Raw genomic sequence first — 12,125 nt, forward strand, 5'->3', positions numbered from 1 at the left:
TGTATTGGTGATTTTAACCTGTGTCATATCTGACTTCCAGGTTCATATCATAAAAAGCTATCTTCCTTTTATCTTGAATTCTATTGTTCCCACAAAAGTGCACCCAGATGGTTTCTGTGCCTGGGCTCAAGTACACAATGTATTTATCAGTTAATTAAATAAGATAAGACCTTTAGGTCTACAACAGAGCTACATATAGATGTTCAAATAAATTGTACATAGCATCCTGTATTCTTTGTGTTTGGTTTCTAGTATCTTATTTTTAGCAGATTAAATTTGATGATAAATAACAGTGCCACCAAAGCCCTGGAAACAACATGGATTTAGCAGATGCCTTCTACAAATTCTGAAACTCTCGTGGAGGACTGATAATTTTATCCAGTATTGAAGAAGCTAATATCTGAGAAAAGTTTGTGAATACTTTATTATATTCCAATTAGGGATCGTGTTATAAATCAATAATGTAACTTCTCCCTTATGCTAATTTGAACATTTTTCATAATGTTAAAACCAGGCATCTCCCTCTAACTCTTACCTTCCAACAAATCTGGATCACTGCAACAAAAATGTCTCTAATGTAGTGGAAGAAAGGGGCTCTTAACTCCATTAAACACACACACACACACACACACACACACACACTTCTAAAAATACTTCTTCAGAAAGATTTCTCAATAGTTCATACCAATGGACTATTAAGAGACTGAAATCAATCCTGTCTGTCGCACCTTAGGCAAACACAGGTCTTTCCTTATATTCCAGGTTAAATAAGGACTGTTAAGAAGAAAACATCAGCCGATCATAAAACTTGGCAAGGATATCTGAAAACAGCTCCCAGAGAAAGTGCTTCCCTGTCACACACAGAAATCTAACTGGGATCTGGTTTTTCAGAGCAACATAGAACACTTAGCCATTGTGTTATGAGTAATGACAAAGAAAAGCTTTACTGGCATATGTCAGAGAGCCACATCCACTCAGTCATGCAGAAATGTGGAGCAGCTCAATGCTGTACTTCCCGTCCCTGGAATGGTACATATTTTTGAATGAATTTTTACAGCAAAGTAACTGGAATAGTATAATGTCGCAGTAGCCCAAAGAAGTTAAACTCTGAAACCTAGTCTTATTTGGAGGTAAATGGAATTTTACTATATACTGTACTGTTTGTTTAAAAGTTCTCTCACTGGTCCTCCACATGCTGAGAAAAGAATGAGCCAAAAAGGTAAGCTCTAGGATGAGAGCCATTTAGCTGCAGCTGGAGAGGAGAATCCTTGCCTGTCCATCTCTGAGGAATGCAGCTCTCAGAGGGATCAAGCAGGATGATGATTCAATTCTTCTGAGGCCATTTGCAACATGGCACCTATCTTGTTCCATTTCCAGTATTGTCCATTCCACAGAGACAGGTATCTAGCTCCTGCACTCAGTTTTACAAGAATTACACACTGTCACAAAATGGCAGGTATCACCATTTTGCCTGCCTGAGGAATTTCCATTCCTCCTCCAGGATCCCCGGAAACTGGTGCAGAGTTGCTATCTAGGCAAGAAGCCATGAGCTGCAATAGTGTTATGCAGAAGTGACTGATAGGATATTTTGATCACATTTACAGTCCTTTAAAAATAATCCCATGCCCTTGCTGGTTGCATCCTCATTACCAACACAGACATTTGTAGAGGTGAGACTGCAATAATACTTGAAAACTCAACCTTTCTCCTTTGGCTGTGTTAGAAATCTTTTGGCTCAACCTTAGGAGGATATAAATTATTTTTCTCATCCTTTCAGGAAACTTAACTCTCCTAGTCTCCTAGAGATAATTACCAGAGTTTATGTGCTTTTAGGGCCATTTACTTGAGGGGAACGTGGCATTAGGTATTCCATTTAGTTCCTTGGCTTTTCATGGGCCAGTGACAGGCTTTGGCCAATGGAAGCTGTCACTTCTGGGAAGAAACTTTTAATTGCAGATAGCACAATCCCAGTCTATCCTTCCACAATATCAGGGCAGCACAGGTGAGAGAAGCTATGTAGTTGTGGCAAACCGAAGCCTGCCTACTGACTCACACTAGGCATGAAGACTGTTAACTTGTGTTGCTTTTATCACTATATATGTCACTGATTTTTTTTTAAAACCGCATCGCAACCTACTTCATTCTAATGGAGAAACTTGAAGGGCTGCTGTGTGTGAGGAAAACCAGGATGAGGGCTTTCATGGCTGAGGAAGTAAGTAGAGAGAGAGAAGTGGTGGGCCCGGAGGAGACACCGGGGTGCAGTCCAAGGAGTGGACTGTGGATCTGGCCTGAGATGGGCATTTGGGTTCTGCTCCTGCAGTGACCCCAAAGGCAGTCAGTGGCCAGGAAGCTCCACAGCCAAGAGGAGAACACTAGCGAAGGACTTATCCATGGGTCCTGAAACTGAGCTGAACCAGAAAACTGACCTAGTCTAGGTAGGCAGTACCTGCCAAAATGCCACCAGGGCTTACGGGAACATAGGGCCACAGCTAATCATTCTAGGTGCTATGAGACATTCACGGGAAGCTGACTTCACAGTCTACACTTGTCCAGGTCTTTAAGAAACAGTTATTCTCAGAGATGAAGGCAACAAGAGCTTTGTCAGCACAGCGTCAATGGAGAGAATTGCAGAGGGAGCCAGAGGTTATAGGAAGAGCAGTTAGACCTCAGTGAGTCCAGACTCCTCTGAAAGAGAGAGCAAAGGAAGGGAAGAGGGAAGCTTTAGACTGCCTGTAGCTCCGGGCCATTTCAGCAAGGGCACTGAAGGTTGTCGGCCAGAATCAGGCGTCCTGTGTTCCCGATGTCCTGGTCTCACCACCCTCTTTACCTTCAGCGGGAGGCAGCCCCTGGAAAGTGCGGCCTAGTGTCAATGCTGGGACAGATTTCAACCTGTGGCAGCCAGACCCTGTTAACAACACTACTACAATGGCCAGGCAGAAAGGGGGGCTCTGCAAAGCCACTACACAGCTGCCATGCCATCCTTTACCAACCACCTTGTAAAAGTCTGATAGGAAAGATAACAGTGCTTACTCATAACATGTAAAACCTCATTTCCTGGTTCTACAAGTACTATCCTATATTTGTTTCAAGTTCAGCTTACCAAGTGTGCTCACCCAGAGTGACCACATGGTCATGATCAGGAAAAGAATCCTGATGCTCCCCAGGACACCTTCCCATGTAGCGAGGAGAGCCCAGCACTCACGCATCTCCTTCTTGGTCCAGGGCTGTCTACACTATAGTGAAACTCTGCTGAAACCCAGTGCTCCTGAAATGCTTGTAATGTCCTTAAATGAGAATGTCTTAGGCTACTTTTTAGCAGATTATTCCAGAAAGAAAATACACTCCAAAGAAGATTTTCTGTCTGTCCTGTCACTGGACATAGCATTTATAGGACAAGGGAGGATTCATCTCTGGCAGAGAAGCCCACAGAGACAGTTTGCAAGATTTCCTGTCCCCCAGGAAACTCCTCCACAAGGAGGTCTGTGAGCTACAGTTTCTCATTGACAGACCAGCCCTGAGAGGCTTCTATTTGGGCAAGAAGAGGCCTCTGGGCTCCCTGAAAGTGGGAAGAATATCCAGATCATTATGCAGGATTGGACCAGCACATGGTTTTATTTATCATTACAGGAAATTTTCTTCTTTCCAAAGAAAAACATAAGGAACAAAAATGTGAAACAGGAGTCACCCAGACTGTAGTAGAAAAATCTAAACCACAGTTGCTTTCCATGAATTGGCACAGTTTAGGAGAGGGACGATAGTACAGATTTTGTGTGAAGTTTCAGTGTGTACGCTAAAGTCAAAGAGACCAGGTTAAGGCAACCCAATAAAAGAACTATTGTAAGTGAAATGATAATAAACATGAAACCATTACATTGCAAGGGTCTACAGTACATTCATTTTAGGGTTGCCGATTATATGGAAGCTGTGTTAGTCAGCTTTCTGTCACTCTGACAAAATACCTGATAAAAGCTTAAAGCAGAAAAGCATTATTTTGGCTCACCGTTCCTGAGGTTTCAGTCCACGGTCAGTTGACTTCATTGGTTTTAGGACTGTAGCGATGCGGAAACATCATGCTAGAAGGGTCTGATGAAAAAAAAAAAACTGTTGAAGAAAGCTGCTCACATCATGGAACTCAGAAGGTGAGGGGAGAGAGAGACAAGACAAGATGCAGTCCCCAGGGTCATGACCCTCATGACTTGTTCCCTTCAAGTAGGCCTCACCTTCTGTTTCCATACCATCCCAATAATGCTGTCAAATTATGAATCCATCAGTGGATGAAGTTAGAGCCTTCATGATCCAATCACCTCCCAAAAGCCCTACTCGTGAATAATGCTTTATTGGGAAACCAACCCTCAACACATGAGCCTGTAGAGGACATTTCATATCCAAACCATAACAGGAGCCATTGAAAAGCAATATTTTCATTAGTTGTCGGGGAAAAAACACCAAAGAACAAAAACTTTTAGGCTATGACCTTATCTCCCAGGGGACTAAAATATGAAGAACAGTTCCATTTCCATAGTGCCCTTCTCCATCCAACTTCCTTTTGGGGCAGGATAGAAACAAATGCACATTAAGCCTCGTTGGGCTTGCTCCCAGCAAGAGGAAAATGTCTGGTGGAATGTGCCCCCATTAAACAGCACTGGACCTGACTTTTACTTTATATTTAAGAACCATGTCTTCAGGGGGTAGGAAATTGACTTCCTCTCTTAGGAGAACTAGCAACCCTAGACAACTGACAGGATGTAGTGGGGCTGAAAAACTGCCTAGAAATTCTAATCCTGAGGACAGTTCTAACTAGGTCTTGTCAAGCAGGTTATGCGACCAGTTGTGATCCCTCTTTTCTTGTTTATAAAATGAGAAGGTTATCAATGGTTCCACCAATGGACCGAGGGGGCCTTGGAAAGATACAGATGCCTGGGACCACCCACAGACCTTCTGCTTCAGAATCTCTGGAAATTTGGATTTTCAAAGATACCCCTGGTGATTTGAAAGCAGTAATTTTGTAGAACAGTATTTTTGGAGCAACTAGACAAAGACAAACTAAACTAGATATCTTCAAAATGCCTTCTAGTTCTAAAACTCTGTGATAGTGAAGAGGACAGAGGAAGGAGGCCAAGAAGGCCATTCTGCCCCATGGACCAGCAACACCTATGTCCACTGAGGACTTGTTAGAAGGGAAGAATTTTGGACCTTACTCCAAAAGCCTACTGATTTAGACTCTGCGTTTTATGAAGATCCCTAGGGAATTCATAAGGATGCTGAAGTTAGAGAGCCCTTCTCTAAGCCACATAATCAAGAGAGAACCTACCTCTATCCCAACCGCTCATTTTCACATGTGGCTTGGCTGACCCAGAAACATCTCACAAAGAAAACTTCAGCTTCACGTGGTGTCTCTTACTGGCTGCCATTCTCCTCGATGCCTGTGACGTTTGAATACCACCTCACTACAAGTCTCTTTTCAAACTCACCTTAGGTACCTGTGAAGACAAAATAGGGAAATCCGAGGGAAAGAAAGTTAGATTGTGTGTGTGGGGGGGTGTATATTATTATTCCATAAATTAACCAGGCAGGATTTACTAGATGAATTTCCACAGAAGAGACTGACAATTGGGAAAATTTTACGTTGTTTGACTGTTATTTTGGCCAGGGATAGAAGGACATGCTATCTGTCCTTCACAGCTAAACCTTTCTCAGCTGCCTACTATCCTGTCTTAAGAACTGATTACCAAATAAAGAGAAAAACAAGTAACTCTGACACTTCTGCATGGGAAAGACTTTTTTTTTTTTTTTTTGCTTTTAGGGGAGAGAGGAGAGTGCAATTTACAAAAATTCAGATAGAGCATATGAAAGACAGAATTAGAAAATCCCTTCCAGTTCTAAAATCCTATGATTATGAGGAGGAAAAATGATGAAGAAAGATCTTTCCTGACAGAAGGAAATCTATCGATATTATTTTCTCAAGAAAAAAAGCATTCAGTTTTTATGGCATTCAACAGAAATGAAATTCTTAGAGAAAACCTAAGGTCTGTAAGTGTTATGTTGTTCCAAGTGTCTACTATGGGATGTGGATGATGTCCTTCCCCGAACACAAACGCTCTTCTGGCTACTTGGAAGATGTGCCATTTTGACTTTTCCAAGCTAAAACTGACCTTTATGTGGTAATTTTCATGAATTTTGTTTTATTATTCATAGGAATTATTTCTGACTGTCCTCATCTGTTTTGTGTAGCTATTGTGGGATGCCAGAGATGGGTAATTTATAATTAAAAGAAACTTATTATAATTTTGAAGGCTGAAAAAATCCAAGATTGATGGGCAAACATCTGATGAGGACCTTTTTGATACATCACCCCATGGTGAAAAGAAAAGGGACAGGGAGAGAGGGAGAGAGAGAGAGAGAGAGAGAGAGAGAGACTCAAGTCTCTCTTTTATAACAAACCCTCTCTTGTGTTAACAAACCCACTCCCAAGATATTTGCATTTATCCATTCACTTCACCCCCATGGCCTACTTACTTCTTACTGGGTCCCACTTCCCAACATCATTGCTTTGGGGATTAAATTTCCAACATATGCTTTTGGGGGAATATATTCCAACCACAGCACTGACATAACACAGGAATAATGTATGGACATTGCCTACATTTATAAGAGAGATCTGTAGCTAAGAAATGTATTATCTTTGTACCTCTGTATTCATAAATAATGTGTGGCAGCTTCTGCAAGTGGGCTCCAAATTGCAAACTTAGAACTAAAAAGAAAAAGGCTCTTCCCATCTCTGCTCATGACCTCCACCCTCCCACCCACCACCCGCACCCAAAACCACCTCAAAGACACTCTTGTTTCCTGAGGATGGGTAAGCCCATTAGTCACTGCAACATTAATGTAAATTTCTCAGATTCTTATCCTTGGGAACTAAGCAGACTGGAAAGACTAGGAAGGAATCTGGTGGCAAGAAGGTTGGAGAAGAGCAGGACAAAGTAAGTGCCCTAAGATAAGCATCATTCTCCACCAGAAACCCTGAGGGGAAGGTCAGGATAAACCTGTGGAAGGTAGCATGATCATTTTGAGACAAGGGTCAAAATTCAGGGTTCCTGTGATATAGAAAAGAGCTACAGGAAGCTGGAGAATATCAGAGATGCACACTACATTTTCCCTGCATCTTTTGATGGCTGACTCAGGATGGACTTTGAGTGTAGTAGATTGTCATGTCTAGACTGGGTCATTTTTCCTAAGTGGCACTGAGCACTAGATGTAAAAATGAAAACATGCAGGAAAGTTATCCACATTCTGACATTCACAGGATACAAGCCTGAACCTTAAGTGTATTTCACTTCTCTCATATCAAGCATATTTTAATGAAAAAATATAAATTCTATTTGATTTTAAAGTAGGGTTAAAGATATATATTTGGTTTTTGGTGGGTTTTCTTTGTTTGTTTGTTTGTTTTGGTACCGGGGTTTCAAACTCCAGTCCTTCTGCTTGTGAGGCAGGCAGCGGAACCACTGAGCTAAATCCCCAGCCCAAAGATATATATTTGCTCAAACATTATATTCTCATCCTATTGACTTGTGAATTCCATGAGTTCTTCCTTCTACCATCTCTCTAACATACACATCTCTCATACACAGAATTGCTAATCAAGGGATGTTGCAATCGTTCATTAGTATTTCTGAGTCAAGAATCTCACTACCTTCCAGGGCTGCCTCCTACACTGTTGGATGTTTTCAAAAAAGTCATCCCTCTTCCCCCTCACATTGAATGAAAATATGCTTCCTTGTAACATTTCCCCTTTGGTCTTTATTCTGTCTGTTGGCCAATAAATTGTGCATTACACCATCCTTTGTTCACAGGACTAGGTGCAGGGGCTGATTAAATCATATCAAATTTCTTATAAAAGCTTAGATGGGCACTCCCCCAAAGTGAACTTCCCTATAAACTCCATAGTAATCATGCTTACTTAACATTCCTCCCCTTCCCTTAGGCCAACTTCCATCAACTTTCACCACCACAGAGTTAACACCCTACCGCCTCATTCTAGATTTGGATTTCCAGAATCTATTCTAGATTTGACTTTCCAGAGATGGAATGGAAACTCTGTCTTTACAATAGTTTTTAAACTAATGGCTATTTAACACACTGTGATTTCTGTGATTTTTTTTTCTCTTTAAAAAAGCAGACTCTGATCATGCTTAATGGCAGAGTTTTCTTTCCTTTAGTGAATGAAGTGGTACGTTGATCTTGATCATCCTTGTCTTTTAGACTAATGATCCTCAACCTTGTGAGTACATTAGGACTGTCTGGGGAGCTTTTAAAAGTCATGATGCCCAGCTCTTTGAATCAAATCTCTGTGGATGGAAGTCAGACATTTTGTATTGTTTAAAACTCTGCATAGGAATAAAGGTATATAGGTCAGTGGCAGAGCAGTTGCCTAGCATACATGAGGCCCTGACTTGGTCCTGAGCCCTACAATACATAAATGAGCAAATGAATAAATGAAATTCCCCAGATAATTTCAACATGTATTTAGGGTTGAAAACCACCTAGACAGGGGAAAAAAATGAGCAGAGAGCTCTATGTGAAAGGTAGATCAATGTGGGAAATAGCAAGTTTTGACCTGTTGACTTGATACCTGGTTGAACAAACAGTTGAGGGGAGGGAAAGAATAAATCCTGATGGGATATATGGCTTAAACAAAAGTTGGAAAGGAAAGCCAAACTCCACATTTAGAGCACACAGGAAGAGCATAGCTGCAGAGACCCACTTACCCATCCCGTGTCTGCTTGCCCCCAAGGATTTCTCCCTTGGTTCCTTTTCCTTTCTTAGCCATGGTGAGCACTTCTGTTGACCTCTCTACCTGTCCCAAAATGGCATTTCTGTGACACATGTGACTGTGATGGCAGAGGCCAGCAGGAACACCAGAGAGAGGTTTGCTGATGGTGGCTCACACACCACCAAAGAGACAACTGGTTTACCTACTTCAAGACATCCCTACAGTTGGTCACTCTCACAGGAAGCGCTGCTGATCCACTTCCCAGTTTATGCAACTTCAGTGTTTCAGACAAAATAGGAGGTGGTCAAAGAATGCATCTTAAATAAATGTGATTCCTCCTCTTTTTCTTCATAGCACTTACAACAATCATTTCTGACCCCACTGCCAGACAGAGGCTTCATGTCTAGTTTCTTTTGTGGGGTGGCGGGGGGAGAGTAAATCCTCAGCACCTGTTTTGTAGCTCTCAATAAATATTTGTTGAATAATGAATGAAAAATTAATACTTCTTTTGTAGCTAGCACAACATCTACTATGCTACTAAGTCTATTGTCATTCATCAAAGCAACTGCAAACTAAAATCTTCCTGGAAACTACCACATCATGAATTGCCATTATTTCTTTTTCCAGCTCATTAGACAATATCTTGCAAATTCTTCAAATTAGAGAAACATCAGTAATGAAAACAGCACTATGATGCAAAGAGTAGTCACAAAATCAGTATATGAGTTAAACAAAAATACTTCCAGCAGAAGATATCACAGAGCACTAAATGCTAGTAGTTGGTAAAGGAACATGTGCTGATGTCCCCTGCCCCATGCTGCAGGTACAAAAAATAAACAAGGAAGAAAGCCATAGTTTAAGAGAGAATGGGAAGAAACAGTAATTATGTGATTGAAATACTAGGTAAAAGGAACTGCTTAACAAAAAGGAAAAGAAATCTTTAAAAGAAGTGTTTGAAGTGTTGTTAAAAAGTGGGTCACACTGTGCTGTGGATGACAGAGCTTTGGTTCCTGACACAGTGGAAAGTTCCCAACATGTAGATAGCCTGCATGGAGATTAATGTTCACAAAGGCATGAAAGCAGAAAGCCCCTTGCAATCAACTGGAATTTTGTTCTCTTTCCCTCAATAGGATGAGAGTTAAATATGGGAGATGTGGATGAAAGGCAGGAACTGGATATTTTAAAAATTCAGAATAGTGCTTAACATTTTTGTTTAGATTCATTCTTCATTCCCTACTTAGATTTATATTTAACAAAACAAAACAAAAGCCATCTTGCAACTTAACCTTATTTCTTCATCTGGTTCTCAATAGCAATGGAAAATAGGAAGTTAATTTCTTCATGAAGGAAAAAATTAAGCCAAATTACCAGAAACCATTGAACTTGCTCTTGTTGAAATCACGTTCTTTAAACTTTTTAAATTTCTGAATTAATGTTATATCCTTCATTCTAAAATACTAAATACTAAAGCACACTAAACCCAAAAACCACTTACAGGTTTCTTATAATAAGTAACACTGAATAACACTGAATAACACTGAATGTGCAATTTTTAAAATTCAGGAGGGGTAAAAGTCATCTAAGCTAGGCTGAGGCTTGTAAGCCTCCTCCACAAAAATAGCCCTGTTGGATAAACAGTTACCTCTATGCATATGCAAAGTTATATGTATTTAATGAACATATCAGAGCACAACTATAACCACATAAATTGTGTATGTGTAAAATATGGACATTTATTCATGTACCCATGTACCTCTACTCCATCTACCTCTGACCATACTGATGAGAAGAGAGACATCAATGTACTTTTCTAGTGGAATTGTGCACATACACAATACAAATACATAATGAAATAGAGATAGGTTTCTGAAAAGACATTAAAATTATTTATAAAATGTTGAAGTCCACACAAGGGATTTTGTCTATTAGATATTAAATTAATATTCCATCAGTGTGCAAAAATTAATGCAGTACAATCTGGGCAAGGAAATAGGTGAACAGATTAGGATATAGTCAAAATATAGATCCTTTTCTACTATTACTACTAGTAAATCATAATGCTGTCCAACAAAATGGCACTAGTCAATGACACCTTGGTACCAGGGCCACACTTAAACATTTTTCATGAATCTACACAAAAGAGGGGAGAGGCAGAATTAGTACTAAACTCAAACCCCCATCACCCTAAAAATCTATGCTCCTCCTAAAGTCTCAAAGGAAATAGATGCTTTTTATGCAGTGTTATTTATGATAGAGTCCTCATTCATATCAGCAGTATTTAAAATAATTCTAGAAAGAGTACTGGAACAACTAGCTACAATGTGAAGAACATTAAAGATTACACCGTATTATTAAAAAAATTTTAGGTGGACTAAAATCTGAAATGTTTTAAGAAATTAAGTACCGTATTAAATACAGAAAAGATTAATCCTTTTAAAGTAAAGAAGAACATCCTTTGAATGACACTGAAGTCAGAAACCATAAGGGGAAATTCACCTAAAGAAAGACAGACAAGAGCGAGGAAGGCCGCCCTGAGATCTCTCCTGCCACCTGCTTGGGCCCATTCAGCAGATCCACGCTGTCCCCTGCCCGCTTTGCCACCAGCCCCAGCAAGGAAGGTAGCCACATGGGCGCCCTTGAAACACCCCCATGACACCACTACCACTCCCGCTCTCAGACCTCCTAATTGGGCCAGTCCTTGCACACACTCTGCAGAGGCTAGGTGGTCATAAAGAGTATTTTTCTGAGCTCCCAACTTTGAACATCTTTGAAGAGAAGGCAGGGTAAAGCTGTAATAGAACTGTGTGGAGTTCAACCCTGCAGCTTGGGGAACTCAATTTAGGCCTTGTGGCCTGAGGTCAGTCTGAGTCACAGGGATCTGCCATTGGCTAGCTGAGATTAGGGGACTTGGTTCTGCACATGGCTGTGCACATGGTATATTATGACAGCAGAGACATACTCTGAAAGAGGCCCTTCAAACTCTTTTTTTTCTTCTTTCTTTTCCTCATTCCACCCTGCAATTTCTTTCTTTTTTCTGTCCTTTCTCCAACTCAGTCTCTTGCTCCACCATATTATCCCTCATCTCCCTTTCTACTCCTGCTCCTACCCTAACTCAGATTTCTTTTATCATTTTTTATTTATGTTCTTTTCTTCTGTCATTTTACCTCACTCATGGGTCAGTAGTTTTAAGGGAAAGTGAGCCCCTGTTACTGTTAAGGGGATATATTCTTGTCCTTACTCTTGCACTCTGTCTATCCCTTTTGAAGTCAATAGTTTCATAAAGGTTGTATGGTCATTCTACATCCTCTGGCTTCACTTGAAACCTCCTCCAATACTTTCACTTATCTACTCC

At 40.6% G+C, this 12,125-nt stretch overlaps 1 long non-coding RNA gene across 2 annotated transcripts in view; it reads right to left on the reverse strand.

Moving 5' to 3' along the window:
- Positions 1–1,086: 1,086 nt before the first annotated feature.
- LOC117286549 overlaps positions 1,087–12,125 on the reverse strand; it is a 41,976-nt gene continuing 30,937 nt past the window's right edge. For both annotated transcript variants that reach the window (XR_004517738.1, XR_004517737.1), the window contains exons 2-4: positions 5,312–5,480; positions 4,001–4,083; positions 1,087–2,846 (exon numbers count right to left, since the gene is read on the reverse strand). This is a non-coding gene — a long non-coding RNA (uncharacterized LOC117286549). The remainder of the gene's footprint in view (positions 2,847–4,000; positions 4,084–5,311; positions 5,481–12,125) is intronic.

The sequence above is a fragment of the Fukomys damarensis genome, unplaced genomic scaffold (genome assembly GCF_012274545.1).
Source record: "Fukomys damarensis isolate Sample0158 unplaced genomic scaffold, DMR_v1.0_HiC HiC_scaffold_17, whole genome shotgun sequence".
NCBI lineage: Eukaryota > Metazoa > Chordata > Mammalia > Rodentia > Bathyergidae > Fukomys > Fukomys damarensis.